This window comes from Pinus tabuliformis, chromosome 9 (assembly GCF_031772625.1).
Source record: "Pinus tabuliformis cultivar Carrire ecotype Pingquan chromosome 9, CPIR1, whole genome shotgun sequence".
In the NCBI taxonomy this organism is placed as follows: domain Eukaryota; kingdom Viridiplantae; phylum Streptophyta; class Pinopsida; order Pinales; family Pinaceae; genus Pinus; species Pinus tabuliformis.
This window is the reverse complement of record NC_142307.1, coordinates 255,405,529-255,421,527: the sequence shown is the minus strand read 5'-3', so window position 1 is coordinate 255,421,527 and position 15,999 is coordinate 255,405,529.

Sequence of the window (15,999 nt, the reverse complement as noted above, 5' to 3'; positions counted from 1 at the left end):
CCTATTGTCTTTGGCCTGTGAAGAGGCTTTCTCTAATTTGTACTGGGTTGTCGCATTATCCAATGAATCCTACAGCTTGTGGGAAGCCATGGCCTTTCCTGTAAGGGTGGAGTAAATATTTTCTCCATCATATTTGTGGAACTCTATTTGGTCAATGGGATGGACATCCCTAGCAATCACATCAAAATTAGTCTTCTTATAGTCAATCGAGGTCTTTGGTTTCTGTACAGTGGGCTGGAAAAATGACACCTGCATCTTTCCTGCTTTGATGTCAAAGTCTAACATCCATCTGCTCTGGTTGGGTGGTGTATGTTTGAAGTATTGGGCATATGTATCTACCTTGAACTTCTCATTCCTCATCTTTATCTCCATGTACCTGTCTTTGATATCCTTCTCTCTGTCAGTTGGCCTGACAAAGGAGGAAACCTCAACACTGTGTTGTCTCTCTATCATTTGAGTGTTGGAGGTTGATGGCTACTGTGTTTCACCTGATGCAACTGTATCTTTGGTCCTCTGCCCCATTGTTTCAGTGTAATTTATTTCCACTGATTTAATGTTCTCCTCCTGTTCAGACACAGGATTCAACTTGGGCCTTTTTCTGAGCTCAAATAGCTCATCTGTAGTCTCCATGGCAGAGATGAATGCCTCTTCCCTATTCCTTTTTGGATTCTTCTCCTCATTAGCTCGAGTATGTAACACAAGATGAACATTCATTGGCTCTCCTAGTTCTCACACCTACAGGAAAGAGCTCTGGTTAAATTGTTTTTCACGATCAATGAATGTGTTCTCACAATCCACAACTGTGTTATCCATATCAGTCAATTTGTTTTGCAACCACTTAGATTGGTTAGAAGAATATTCAATGTCAGGTCTTCGGCGGTGGATGTATGGTCCCAATTTGACCTTGAGTCTCAGCTTGTTTATGACCCCACGAGGGTCATACTGCCACATGAAGTTGTTGTTGTTGAACTTCATCTTTTGTAGTATCTTGTCAGCCTCTGGCCCAACCTCCCTATTATTGCAACTGAATGGGCCCAATTAGTTTTTCATCCTAAACTGAGTCATCTTTCTATTAGATAGGAAGTGGACCTCATCAGAGTTGATGATTTGTCTGAGGTACTCAAGTGCAAATATCATCATAGGGAGGTTTTTAGATAGGAGGAATGACCTGTTATAGAGTTTTAGTGAACCCAACATTTCGGACTACCAAGTGAGTCCATCATCAGGGGATGCATCAATAGATATTCTTCAGATCTTAATGATATTCTTCAGATCCTAATAGATATTCTTCATTAATATCTGAAGAATATATATTAACGCATCCCCTGATTATGGACTCACTTGGTAGTCCGAAACGTTGGGTTCACGAAAACTCTATAATAGGTCATTCCTCCTATCTAAAAATTGTCCTCACCTGTATGGATTCATTATTTAACATCATAGGGAGGTATTTCGGAAACTTATAAGGGTCTGATTGGCAACCATAAACTCTGATTTCAGTGTGGTTCTGGTACATGTACCAGTCTCCCATCTTGTTGTTCTTTACTAACCGTAGCACCATTTTTATTTCTTGGCTGATTCTAGGTTGAATGCTACTGGTTAGCATGTTCATGACTGGGTATACAAATGAGTCTATGAAGTCTTTGTGGGTAAATTCTATGGAAAATTCCTAGACCAAGGGTGTCCAATAGACCATTGATCTCTCTTTTCCCTTGCTATCGAACTTCTAGATACTTACAGGGAACTTGTCTGCTTGGTAATATAAAAACATATGAAACAACAATGAAGAGTATTTGAAAAATCTTTTAGTGGGCAGTCTGGTGAATTTCTCATGCATTCTATCTGCAATGAACTAAGCATAATTGTACATGATAACAGGAGTCTTTATTTGGGGTGAAAATGGACACGAAGGCCAGGATGACCTCATCGACATGCTCATCTGAGTCGTATCCTAAGATGCATGAGAGCATGGTGATTATGTGTCTTCCATCTCTGAAAAAATGGTGGCAGCATAGGGTGGAGTATCTGTAGAGGTATGGCGGTCTTCAATGATGAAAGTTTGGAGTATTTTCCTTATCTTAACCAAGTCTAATGTGCTGTATAAGTCCAACAGGTTTCCAATGGATATAGGTTTCTGATTAGGGTTAGGTTGGACTTGTAGCATTTGGTTGATGGACTCTAGCGTAATGGTGAATAACAATTGTTGATTTGTGGAAACAATAGCCCTTTGGCTAGGGATATAATAGGCATGACAAAAATGTACAATATCATGGAATGAGTGAACTTCTTGGAATAGGTATTTGGGTAAATTGGATTCCCAATGGTGGATGTCATATACATGGTTTAGAAATTTGTCCTTACTCCAATAATGGAGTTTCAGAAGGTGGGTTGGAGTAGTAGTGTCTTTTATTTGGAAATCCTTGTCTGCTAGTGCCAGGCGGTTCATGTCCAGGTGAGGGGTTGACACAGGTCTCACGTCCAAAGAGGTTGGACCAGTCATTTTAGGATGAAAGGTGGGAATTGGGCTTGTACAGGATGTAGCAGTGAATTTTTGAAAGTTCAGGTGTAGAGAGAGGCTAATTTGCAATTTTCAAAAGAGGGGTTTGGGTATTCAGGTGGACATACTCTCGATTTAGGGAAAAATTAATTAAATTCAATTAATTAATGTTTGAAATAACTGTACGTTTTCAAATTGAGAGGGTCGTTTTGGTTTTTTCTCAAAAATACCCAGAATTGATGGTATAGGGTGCAAAATAGTTTCAATGGTGGCTGTAGATGGTACAGTTGCTTTAGTTGTGCACTTGATGCTTGAATTGGGTGTTCAAAGTGTGTTCGGGAGGTAAACGGTGGTGAAATTTGGTTGCAGAGGCTCAGGGTAGCGCAGGAAAGCTTAGGCAACATTCATAGTGCAAATGAGCGAAAAGAGTTAAAATGGGTGTTTTCGGCCTTTTAACCGGCAACGGTTACAATTTGGCCTAGAATTCATAATGAACGGTGGATGGTTTAGCTTTTCGTAGGGAGGAAGTTTCAAGGGCCATCACACTGATTTTGCAGGTGGGCGATATTTCGTTGAGAGCACGTGATTTCACTTGGAGCTGCCACGTAGCAAAATGGGTCTTGAGCAAAACCGTGAATCTCGCATAATCTCGTGTTGGTAAAGGCTGGAAAGGGAATGAGTGTGATATAGATGTGCGCTGTCAAATCTGGGCTTTGAGCACCAAAACATGTTGTGGGGGCAATTCCATGCTAATTCTAGGTTCAATGCTACTGGTCAGCATGTTCATGACTGGGTATACAAATGAGTCTATGAAGTATTTGTAGGTAAATGCTATGGAAAATGTCTAGACCAAGGGTGTCCAGTAGACCACTGATCTCTCTTTTCCTTGGTATCGAACTTCTAGATACTTACAGGGAACTTATATTCTTGGTAATATAAAAACTTATGAAACAACACTGAAGAGTATATGAAAACTCTTTCACTAGGCAGTATTGTGAATTGCTCATGCATTCTGTCTGCAATGAATCGAGCATAATTTTACATGATAGCAGGAGGCTTTCCTGGGGTGAAAATGTACAAGAAGGCCAGGATGACCTCATCAACATGGTCATTTGAGGCGTATCCTAAGATGCATGGGAGCATGGTGATTATGTGTCTGCCAGAATATGAAAAAATGGTGGCAGCATAGGGTGGAGTATCTGTAGGAGTATGGCGGTCATCAATGATCAAAGTCTGGAAGATTCTCCTTATCTTAACCAGGTCTAATGTGGTGCATAAGTCCGATAGGTGTCCAATGGATATAGGGATTTGATTAGGGCTAGGTTGGACTTACAACATTTGGTTGATGGACATTGGTGTAATGGTGAATAACAAGTGCTAATTTGGGGCAACAATAGCCCTTTAGCTAGGGATATAATAGGAATGACAAAAATGTACAATATTATGGAATGCGTGAACTTCTGGGAAAATGTATTTGGGTAAATTGGGTTCCCAAAGGTGGATGTCATCTACATGGTTTAGAAATCTGTCCTTACTCCAACAGTGGAGTTTCAGAAGGTGGGATGTCGTAGCAATGTGTTTTATTTGGAAATCCCTGTCTACTAGTGCTAGATGGTTGATGCCCAGGTGAGGGGTTGACATAGGTCTCATGTCCAAAGAGGTCTGGGCAGCCACTTTAGGATGAAAGGTGGGAATTGGGCTTGTGCAAGATGTAGCAATGAAGTTTTGAAAACTTAGGTGCAGAGAGTGGGTAATTTGTAATTTGCAAAAGAGGGGTTTGGGTATTCAAGTGGAAATACTCTTAATTGGGGGGGAAATTAATTAAATTCAATTAATTAATGTTTGAAATAACTATACACTTTCAGATTGAGAGGGTCATTCTGGTTTTTTCTCAAAAATACCTGGAATTGATGGTATAGGCTACAAATTGGTCTCAATGGTGGCTATAGAGGGTATGGTTGCTTTAGATGTGCACTGGATGCTTGAATTTGGCGTTCGGAGTGTGTTTGAGAGGTAAACGGCAGTGAAATTCAGTTGCAAAGGCTTAGGATGGCGCAAGAAAGCTTAGGCAACATTCACAGTGCAAATGAGCGAAAAGAGTCAAAATGGGTGTCTTCGGCCTTTTGACCTGCAACGGTTACAATTTTGTGGGGAATTCATAATGAATAGTGGATGGTTGAGCTTCTGGTGGGGAGGCAGTTTGAAGGGCCATCACACAACTTTTGGCAGGTGTGCGCTATTTCCTTGAGAGCATGCAATTTCACCTGGAGCTACCACGTACCAAAATGGGGCCTGAGCAAAACTGCGAATCTCGCATAATCACGGGGTGGTAAAGGTTGGAAAGGTAATGAGCACGATATTTATGCGCACCATCATATATGGGGGTGAGAGATCTAATGGATGTCGCATGGTGAAGTTGCACAGAGGGAAATCACGATCACGATTTGCAGGGCCAAGGGGATTAATTACAACTAACTATAATTAATTAATGAATAAAGTGGGGGTTAAAAATATAATGAGCAGGTTAATGGAGTGGGACTAGGGTTAAATGTGGCAGGGTTTTATTTAACCGCACCAAGGGTTGGTGGGTTAATAGGTTTATGTCGGGGACATATAAATCACGCAATTAATTAAATATTGTGGGGGGGGAATAAAACTTAGGATAAATGGTTTTTATGTGTTTTTATATGTTTTTATGGAAAGTAATAAAGGGGAATGTGATATTTTCAATATGGAGTGGGCTTCACACTAGGGAAAAGGGGTTTTAATTAGAGGAATGAGTTTTGGAGGGTTATTTTCCAGGAAAATGAGTGAAACCAAGGAGTAAGGGTCAAGATGAAGGGAAAAATGTATTTTCATAAGAAATGATGGGATAATGGGGAAATTAGTAAATATGTAGTGGGGGGTGAAATTAAATGAGGGGATGTTAATCAAGTAAGGTGTGAACATATTTTCACTGTCATAAATGCTCCTGCACACTGGGACATAGGATTAAGCATGATAAATGTGCTTATGGTTTAACAACCTTGTACATCTGCAACCTTTCTTCTACCCACCCTTCACTTATCCTAACATTTTTTCTTCAATTCAGTGGGTGCATTTAAGCTAGCAGACTCTTTATTTCCTTTTTCTTTTGTCAAACAAAATATCTAATTCTAACCTTATAACTTCCAATGGATTAGATTAAGTAGTTGAGCACATTTTATTTCTCTATCTAACTACTAACCTGCCAAGGTTAAAATGTTTGGCTAGATCTTTATTCTCTATCTATAAACATGAAATTTAAAACATGAACTAGTCAAAACTAAACTTTTTGACTATCATGGGTTGTAGTATTTATGACAAGTTGCACAAAACCATTATTTTTCCAGTAAAGTAAGAAGTAGTGGCACTTGAATTTGCACACATTCATGTTCTGTTTTTGTTTGGGGTTCATATTTTTTTCAGTTTTTTGATCTTTTCTTATTCTTTTTGTCCTTTGATATTTATTTTAGGACAAATCCTCTTTACATTTTTTAATTTTTAATATGGAAAACATTTTGCAGAAGTAAAATGTATGTACAATATTACAAGACTATCCATATCCAATTCAAAATTATAAATCCTATTGTTATAGGACCCTAACAGTGGCTCTATGACTGCAATTACCTTGTAAATTGTTCTTCTGTGATTTCTGCCTTATTCATACTTATGATGGTGAAACCCTCAAAGCTCAGGGCCTTCTCTCAGGGCTTCAACTTCAAAACATCACCATCCAATCCAATCTAAAGTCTGCAATGTTATATACAATGATCAAAGTAAAGTGAACTATTGTTAATCTGTGGATATATAATGCTTCAACATTCTAGCATTGACAGGTCCTCCTGGTAGATATGATCCATCTATCTCTCTCAAGAAAAACCCATTGTTACTGATGTAACCATAAATGACATAAGGGTCTTGCCATAAGAAGTCAAATTTTCCATTTTTTCCCTTGTCTTCTCTTCTTGAATCGCAGTTAAGAACTTTGTCAGCTATGTAAAAATCATATGCTATAGTCTTTTTATCAAATATCTTTTTGATTTTTCCCTAGATTACTTGTGATTTTACATATACTTCTTCTCTAGTCTACTGCAAGTGTATGGTATGATTTATTCTTATTTTGATATCGTTTGGTTCTACCTACAATTCCTGGATGATCTTCATCACTGGCACTCCCAAAGAGGATGGAAAAACAACATCCATCCCATATACTAACTGATAGGGAGATGTACCAATGGACATTTTGGTAGTCACTCTATCTGCCCATAAGTCATTGACCAACTTTTTCTTCCATGTCTTTTTGTTGTCTTCCAGTAATTTCTTAATGATATTGACCAGGATTTGGTTAGAGGATTATGCAAGTCCATTACCCTAGCCAAGGTTGATGTGGTATTTGTTATGAAAGTCTACCATTTTCTTGGATTTAAAAGAAGCCACATTATCAATAATGAGCTTTTGGGGCATCCAAATCTTGACAGGATATTGTTTTCTAGAAAAGAGATAATGACAGTGTCTGTGGCTTGTCTAGAAGGGATGGATTCTATCCATTTGGGGGAGTAATTAGTGGCTGTCAAAATCCATTTACGCTGAGTTGATGAGGCTGGGTGTATTTCTCCAATGAAGTCAAACCCCCATTGTTGAAATGACATTTCTGTGGAGATGGGTTTGAGAGGTAAACGTAAAAGCTTTCTTTTTCCCTCGAATATCTGACACTTATGACAAGAGGTCACATGTTTCTTAACATCTGCAAGAAGAGTGGGCCAGTAAAAATCATCCCTCAAGATTTTTTCAGGTGTAGTTTTCCAATACAAGTGCCCTCCACAATCTCCTGCATGAAATACTTGCATAATTTTATCAGCTTCATCTTTAAGTAAACAATTCAAAATTATACCACCATTGTCTTTCCAAAACAAAGCATTATCTATGATACAATATTTTAATGACTTCATTTTCAAAAATCTAGCTTTAGTTCTTGTAAAACCAGGAGGAGCTTGTAAGTTCAATAATAAAAATATGATATCTTCATACCAAGGTGAATCAGTAAAAGGTTCACTGATCTGTGGAGTCACCATCTCTTCCTGATCATCAAGGGATCCAATGAAATTTGTGTCTAGGGCCTGACAGTTCGATTTAGCCATAAGTTTGGCTAAACCTTGGCCTTTGACAAGTTTAGTGGGCTTTATTTCTATGTCATATTCCAAAATAGTGGCAATCCATTTGCCTCTTTTTCCTTCAGGCCCATTTTGTGACAAAATGTCCTTAACTACTGAATTTGTAACATAAGCAGTGATGTGAGAATACAAAATATACACTCTGAAATCTTTGATATCCTTTACTAAAGCTAGTGCTTGTTTCAACATTATGTTGTATTTGAGTGTGGCATCTCTTAAGGATTTACTTAAAAATGCAATTGGTTGCTCATATCCTTGGTCATTCTTTTGCAACAAGACTGCTGCAATAGTGTGTTTTGAAGCAAAAGAAAATATTATAAAATCTTTCTAAAAATCAAGACTCATAAGGACCAGAGTTTTGGTTAGGACTTCCTTGATGGCTTCAAAGGACTATTTTCCCTCCACTGTCCATTTAAGTGATGAGTCTTTTATTAACATGTTATTTAATTCTCTAATTAATTCTGCTAAATTTGAAATGAATCTCCTAAGAAAATTTATCTTGCCTAAAAATGACTGCAATTCTTTTATATTTCTAGGATGGTTGATGGTCAATATTTACTCTATTCTAGCAGGATCTATTGTAATTCCATCGTTGGATATTATATGTCCCAACAATTTTCCTTCTTCTAGACCAAAGAGAGTCTTTTTGGGATTTAAGGAAATCCCAAATTTTCTACATTTAATGAAAACTCTTCTCAGGTGATCTAGGTGTTCATTATCAGAATTATAAAATACTGTGATGTCATCGTGGTAAACCACTAAGAAGTCATGGACCTCCTTGGAAAAAGCTATATCCATAACTCTTTGAAATGTTTCTCCTGCGTTCATTAATCCAAAATGCATCTTCAAATACATGAAGGTACCCCAAGAAGTAGTAAATGCAGTTTTGGCTTGGTCTTCTGGTTAGACTAACATCTGGTTGTATCTAGAAAATCCATCAAGTAAAGAGATTCTGGATGAGCCTACTACCCTCTAAAGGATATGGTCCATTTTTGGTAGAGGATAGTTGTCTTTCAAAGAGACCTTGTTTAAATTTCTGAAATCAACACACAATCTGATTTCTCCAATCTTCTTCCTAGTAGTGACTAAGTTTGAAACCCAATCTAAATATCTAATGGGAGCAATGATTTGGGAATCATATATTCTTTTAACTTCTTTCCCAATAGATGGCATAAGAACTGGATTAATTCTCCTAAGTTTCTTTTTAAAAGGCTTATGATTTTCTTTGAGAGGTATTTTGTGTTGAATTATGCTAGTGTCATAAGACTTCAAGTCTTTGTAACTCCACGCAAAAACATATTGAAACTATTTAAATAGATTTATGTATTTAACCTTTTTCTATGGAGCCAAGGCTTTTGATATTTTAATGAGTTTTGGTTTTTCCTCAGTTCCTATGTTACATTCTTGTATATCTGCTCTTAACGGCTCCATTTTTGGTTTCCTAGCTACATCGTTTGAGTCAAACAAATATTCTAATGGGACCAATCCCTTAGGTAAAAAATTATTTTTAAGATTAAAAATTTCATAATCATCATTCATTATCTCTTCTATTTCTACATTTTCTAAGTTATCTATTTTTAGTGAAATTAGTGGGTTTACCTATATCTAAAATATTTACATCTATGCCACCATCTATGTTATTTTCTACTGTATAGTCTTTATCTATTCTACAATTTTGAAACTCACCTTCAGCATTCATGAAATCATAAACCTGAGAATCCTCAGAGAAAATATGTCAATACTTAAAATTGTCTGGTATAATAGGTCTGTGCATCACTTCTGCAGTGTACTAATGCTTGGGTTGAAAGGGCAATTTGAAGGTACTAGAAAAAGTGGCCAGACTGTGGGCCCGGATGTTTTGTTTTCTAGGAATGGCAACATAGTTTGTCTCCAAAAGGTCTTTGATAAAATCTAGAACAATATATCTATATTGAATCAGTCTGGGATTGTTTACAGAGTATTCACCATTAATTCGTTTAATAATCAGTTTTGAGTCTCCCATGATAGAAACTCGTTTGGCTCCAAGTTTTCTAACCCTTTGTAACCCTAAGATTAGAGCTTCATATTCGGACATGTTATTTTTACATTTGAAGTTTAACCTAAATGCATGACCTTCATAATGACTATTCTCCATGTCGTGGATCCATACTCCTGCACCAGCCCCTAATCTATTCATAGATCCACCAAAATCTAGATGCCATAGGGACTCAAGAAAAATGTTTTCACTGTCAGCTATTTTGTATTTCTGTTCTACAACTGTGACTTCCTTTTTGTCATGGTCTGAGTTGTACAAGATGAAAGAGTCCATATCAGAATGCACAGAGTATATAGGGAAATTATGTGGTTTTTTAGCACTACTCACCATGTATTTCATCAAGGTCTCTCTATAAAATTTTCTTTGTTGGCCAAAAACACATATGGTGACATATGACATATCTAACTACAATGATTTTTGCAATTTTTCTCCCCATGAGCGAGATAATAGAATTCCATATTTGGGTGGGATGTTTGCAACTACTATGTCCATCACAATACTCTTTGCTCGGAACTGGACTAGAGTTACACATAAATCCTTAATCAAACGAAGGCATTTAACTTGGCTAGAGTCAAAGGAAAAAAGGTCATTATATGGCCTGGTGATGTCTAAATTTAGTCTCTCCATTATTGCTTTTGGCATCAAGTTAGGGGATGCCCCTGAGTCTAGCATAACATTATGTAATATTTTGTCATGAATGTTCAAGCTAATGTAGAAAGGAGGGATTCCCCCTTGTTGATGAGTACCATTCACCTCAGGGCCAAACAATAATTCAAGTTGATCATCATTAAAATTGACAACATCTTCTCCCTCTCCTATATTTAAAGTTTCAATTATCTGTGATCTATAGGATTCATTCTTTACTAGCTCGGTCAAGGGAACTGATATCTTTAATTTTGCTATTTCAGTCTTGAGGTTGAAAGGGAGTTGAGCTTTGTTTGTTTGGATGAGATCTTCCTTAACAAATGCAGTTTGTGTGTTTTTATATTGTTTTTCAGTACTAAGCAATCCAGTCTGTGTTTCATCTGTTTTTCTTTGATTTCTCTTGTTTAGATTGATTTCAGTAATTTTTTCAGTTTGAGTTTCAGTGGAAGTTATATCTACAATTTTTGGGGTAGAAGTCTCGGGTGTTCCCCCAGGGAGGATTTGTAAAATTTTAGTGACAAGAGCTCCTGTTATCTTTTTAGTTTGGGTCTGGATTGATATTTTAGTGGGAGCTTCATTGTTCTTTTTACTTCTTAAGCTATATTGTTTGTGTACCTCATATATAGCTGACTCATAACCCTATTTCAAGTCAAAGGACTCACCAGATTCTAACTAAAATTGTTGCATCATGTACAACTCCTGTTCTTCTTGAGTAAGAAAAACAATGTCTTCATTTTTTATTCCTAATAAGTTTATCTGGGTATCATCCACTCCTTCATGGCTCTATTAACCGTCAACATAGTTTTCCTGGAAGGGTGGCCTAATTTGTTGATCTGGTATAGCACTCTTTCCAACATTAGGATTCTTCTTGAAGTTGGGGTTTCTTATAGGGGGTGGTAGTTGATTCTCCCATTGAGTTTTTATTTCCATGTTTTCTAATCTATCCATTATTCTCTCTACACTCTTTTCTAGTCTATCTATTTTTCCATCAGAAGTGGAAGTTTTGTCTTTAATTACAACTCTCTTTTCACTTCTCATTCTGGATTTCTTGGCTAATATGTTGACCTATACACTGAAATCATTACTTTGGATTTGTTCCAACGTTTCAGGGTTTCTTTCCCTTAATTGGTATGACATGTCATTGTCAAAACCATCAAGGAATTTCATTAATGCTAAGTCAGGTGGAGGCTTAATATTAGCAGGGATTGAATTATAGATACTATTGAACCTAGTACAATAATCTTGAACTAACTGATTAGGAGCTCTCTAATGTTATCATATTCAAAAAGTATTTGTAGAGGATTTTTCTTTCTCTCCCATCTATCAATGAATAATCTATGAAAAGTAGCTAAGTCATCAATATGATTGGAAGGTAAAGCTTTGAACCATTTCTCAACATCCCCAGTTAATGTTTGAGAAAACAACCTCATTTGGACATCAGATTCATCTATGTCATGTAATTCAAAATAGTCAGTCATTTTGTGCACATGTTGTTGGGAGTGTGCTAACCGATAGCATCAAAAAAAAAATATTTTTCTTTGATAATCTTGGGGCATGGCATGCAGTTGTGCAGGTAAAAATAGAGGTACATATTGGTCTTCCATTGCTTGGATTCGGGTTTGACTAGGGGGTAAAGTGTTGGTACTTGACGAAGGGCTTGAAATGGATGGAGATGAACTAGATGAAGATGAGGTGTTTGTCTGATGAGTAACTACTTTAGGGGAATGGACAGTGGTGAATACTATTGGTAAGGTGGTGGTAGATGAACATGTATTTATAGTGATGGAAGATTGTGTAGAAATTTCAAAGGCAACAGCACTAAGGGCAGCTAGTTCAACAGATTGTTGAAGGTAAGCATCATCTATATGGCTTATCAACATAGAGGCTAAAGCTTCTAACTTTTCAAAAGTGTCCAAGACAAATTCAGTTCTAAATAATGAGAGGTCAAATGCTAAATCAAATGGAATTTCCTCTAAAGTAGAAAACTCCTCAGGAAGTGAATTTTCTTTAACTAACTGGCTACAACTTCCTTGATTTCCTACCTTTTTTGGTTTTCCTAAAATTATGCCTGGGTCATGAACTATTGTAGCACCATTTGGATTTGGATTTTCCCTAGTATATTGAGTCTTCTTAGGAGCCAAAATTTCAACCTTTTAATTGATTTTTATGAAAATTTTCAAGAACAACTTCTAAAAATGAACTTAAGGGGCTCAAGATGAAATTTAAGGTTTCCTTAAAGTTTTATCATACCAAGGATTGAGTCCCCAGTATGGTCGCCAATTCTGTTATCACTTTGAAATTTCTTTAGAAGTTGTTAGAGAAAGAAATGTTAGAAGGTAACCACAAACCTACTTTAGAGATTAGCATCTAGCGTTCCTAATTCTTAGAGCGGGCTCTCTCTTTATGATTTAACTTTGTTTTAGTTAATTGATTTTAGGCTAGTTATTGTTGCACTTGGGTTTTGATTTTTAATTTGGGTGTTGGGATCACTTATATGAATAGAGGGTTTATTTTACCATTGGTCTATGGGGTCAAATGTGAGACAAACATGACTGGATCAAGCTCTAAAACCAATGTCTACAGGGAAAGATAGATGAGTTACTATAGATCTCAAAGACTGGATGGTGAAGTGGTCTTTAATTGGATCTAGGGAGTAATTAAGGGTTCATTAGGATGGATTATGAAGAGAACAAAAGAGGTCAAATGGGATGGGAGAGAAATTAAGGGTTCTCAAATCCAGATATCAGAGGAAAACATATAAATGATCAACTGTGAAAAACAAAGTGTACTTAAACAAATTCTGAGTCAAATTTCCAGTTAATTCATACAATTTTGGTTAACATTTACTTTTATGAAACACATAAGATAGTAACAAAATCAGACAAAGAAAATACTTCACTGCAATATCTCATCTCATGAATCATGTAGTGCAATCTTTTTATTACTTGCTCCACCTATTGACTTGAAAATTGGTACAATAACCCTTAGGTTTAAGATCAAAATAACTCTACAAAAGTATAGTAATACACCCCCAATACTTTGATTTATGAAGTATTTATACAAAACGAATTTACAAAATATCCCAAACTGTGTTGGGAACTAATCTAGGAGAAAGAAATATCTTCATGAAAGAAGATAGAGATGGCTTTTGAACTATTGTTTGTTGTCCCTGTTATTTAGGTTTTGTTTGCTTTGATATTTTGCCCTTTAATCTGCTTTGTTGTTTGGTCGTCACGGTGGATGTTGTATTTACTTTGACCTTTCATTTGATACACTTTCGTCTGATACACTTTAACCTTGCTGACTTGTCAATATCCTTTTACTGTGATCCTTTACTTTTACTATACATTGTACATTTTACTGTGTATTTTTTACAGTAAATCATTTAGTTTTTTCCATGTCTCAGCATCTGGTAATTAGATATTGAGCATCTTTCTATAGATCTCATCTGCCTCTGTATACTTAGCAAAAGTAGGCTTATTGACAAAAAGGTGTTTTACCTCATGCTGGAGGTAAAACAAACTCTCAAAATTTTGATAGAATACTCTGCCAGTAGGTATACCCTTCATGGAGGAAGTATTAACCTAATGTTTGGCCACTTCTCTGATCTTTTATTACAGTCCTCGTGTGTCATTATTTTGTCGTTTATAACCAATGGATTTGGTAAACACTTTTGTCTCAAGATTTTGAATTTAACCATGAATCTGTCAATTTCCAGTTGCATGGTTTAGCACTTATCCTCCAAGTTCAACATAAAACTCCTCTTTGTGAGGATGTTTCTAACTTCCAAAATTGTACCTATTATGTTAGATATCTCTAATTCTTGTATCTCATACTTATTCTTGGAGTTGAGCAAGTGAATGATCCTTGTAGCTTCCTATGACACGTCTCCAAGTTCTGCTTTAACCCTCTAAATGGCTTCTGTGGCCTGCTTTATCAAATCAACCTGTTCAAAAATAACCTAGATGGATGGCCAAATATCATTGATAGAGTCAATGATATTGGCCCACAGTTTCTCCTTAGTCTGACCTAGAGGTTCATTGAATGTCAATTACTTTTCTAGGCTTTTGATTCTTTCGGTCATCGTTGTGGACTTTTGTTGTTCTTCTTTATGCATAATTTGGGCCAATTTGTAATCTGTTTCTAGGCTGGTCACTTTCTCCTTAAGCCTGTTCATCTCATTGGTCTAAATGGACATTTCCTCCATTTCTTTGACCAACCTGTTTACTTTATCACCTGTTGACCCTATTATTGTTGATCTTGTTGCTGATGTAGTTAGGGTAGATGCCAGTAGTGTTGTGGCCATTGGAGAAGTGGGGGCCAATGATGCTGCCAAAGTAGAAGGTACAACAATGGCAACTGTTGGGATGATAGTTGCAGGAGCATCATCAAGACTAGCTTGTTTGAGCTGAATCAAGCTATCCAATTCTTTCTCCATCTCCTTAATTGATCGTTCAACTGCAGCACTAGGTCCATCATCTCTTCATGATTGGTTTGGTTCTCCACGACCTCCCTTTTCTATGGGTGTTTTAAATGAGGTAGCTTGAGTTGTTTCTTGAGGGCTGCTATATCATCATTCTTCTTTTTGATCAGCTTTTCAAGTGCCTTAATGTCACTTAGATCATGGCCCAACTCAATGACCAAGTCCTCTAATGACTTTATCCTATTGTCCTTGGCCTGTGAAGAGGCTTTCTCCAATTTGTATTGGGCTGTCACATTATCCAGAGAATCCTGCAACTTATGGGAAGCCATGGACTTTCCTATAAGGGTGGAGTAAATCATTTCTCTAGCCTATTTGTGGAAATCTATTTGGTCAATGGGATGAACATCCCTGGCCATCACCTCAAAATTAGTCTTCTTATAGTCAGCAGAGGTCTTTGGTTGTTGTACAGTGGGCTCCAAAAATGACCCCTGCACCTTTCCTGCTTTGATGTCAAAGGCTGACATCAATCTTCTCTGGTTGGGTGGTGTATGTTTGAAGTATTGGGCATATGTCTCTGCATTCAACTTCTCATTCCTCATCTTTATCTCCTTGTACCTGTCCTTGATATCCTTCTCTCTGTCAGCTGGCCTGACAGAGGAGGAAACCTCAACATTGTGTTGTCTCTCTATCATTTGAGTGTTGAAGGTTGATGGCTACTATGTTTCACCTGATGAAGTTGTATCTTTGCGCCCCTACCCTATTGTTTCAGTGTTAGTTATTTCAACTGATTCAATGTTCTCCTCATGTTCAAACACAATATTCAACTTGGGCCTTTTTCTAAGCTCAAACAACTCATTTGTAGTGTCCATGGAATATTTGGATGCCTCTTCCCTATTCCTCTTTGGATTCTTCTCCTCATTAGCTAGGGTCTATAACATAGGAAGAATAATCATTGGCTCTCCTAGTTCTAGCAGCTGTAGGAAAGAGATCTGGTCAAATTGTTTTTCAATACCAATGGGTGTGTTCTCCACATCCATAAACGTGTTATCCATATCAATCATTGTGTTTCCAACCCCTTAGATTGGTTGGAAAACTATTCAATGTCAGGTCTTGGGTGGTGGATGTATGGTCCCAATTTGACCTTGAGTCTCAACTTGTTTATGAGCCCATGGGGTTCATACTGCCACATGAACCTGTTGCTGAACTT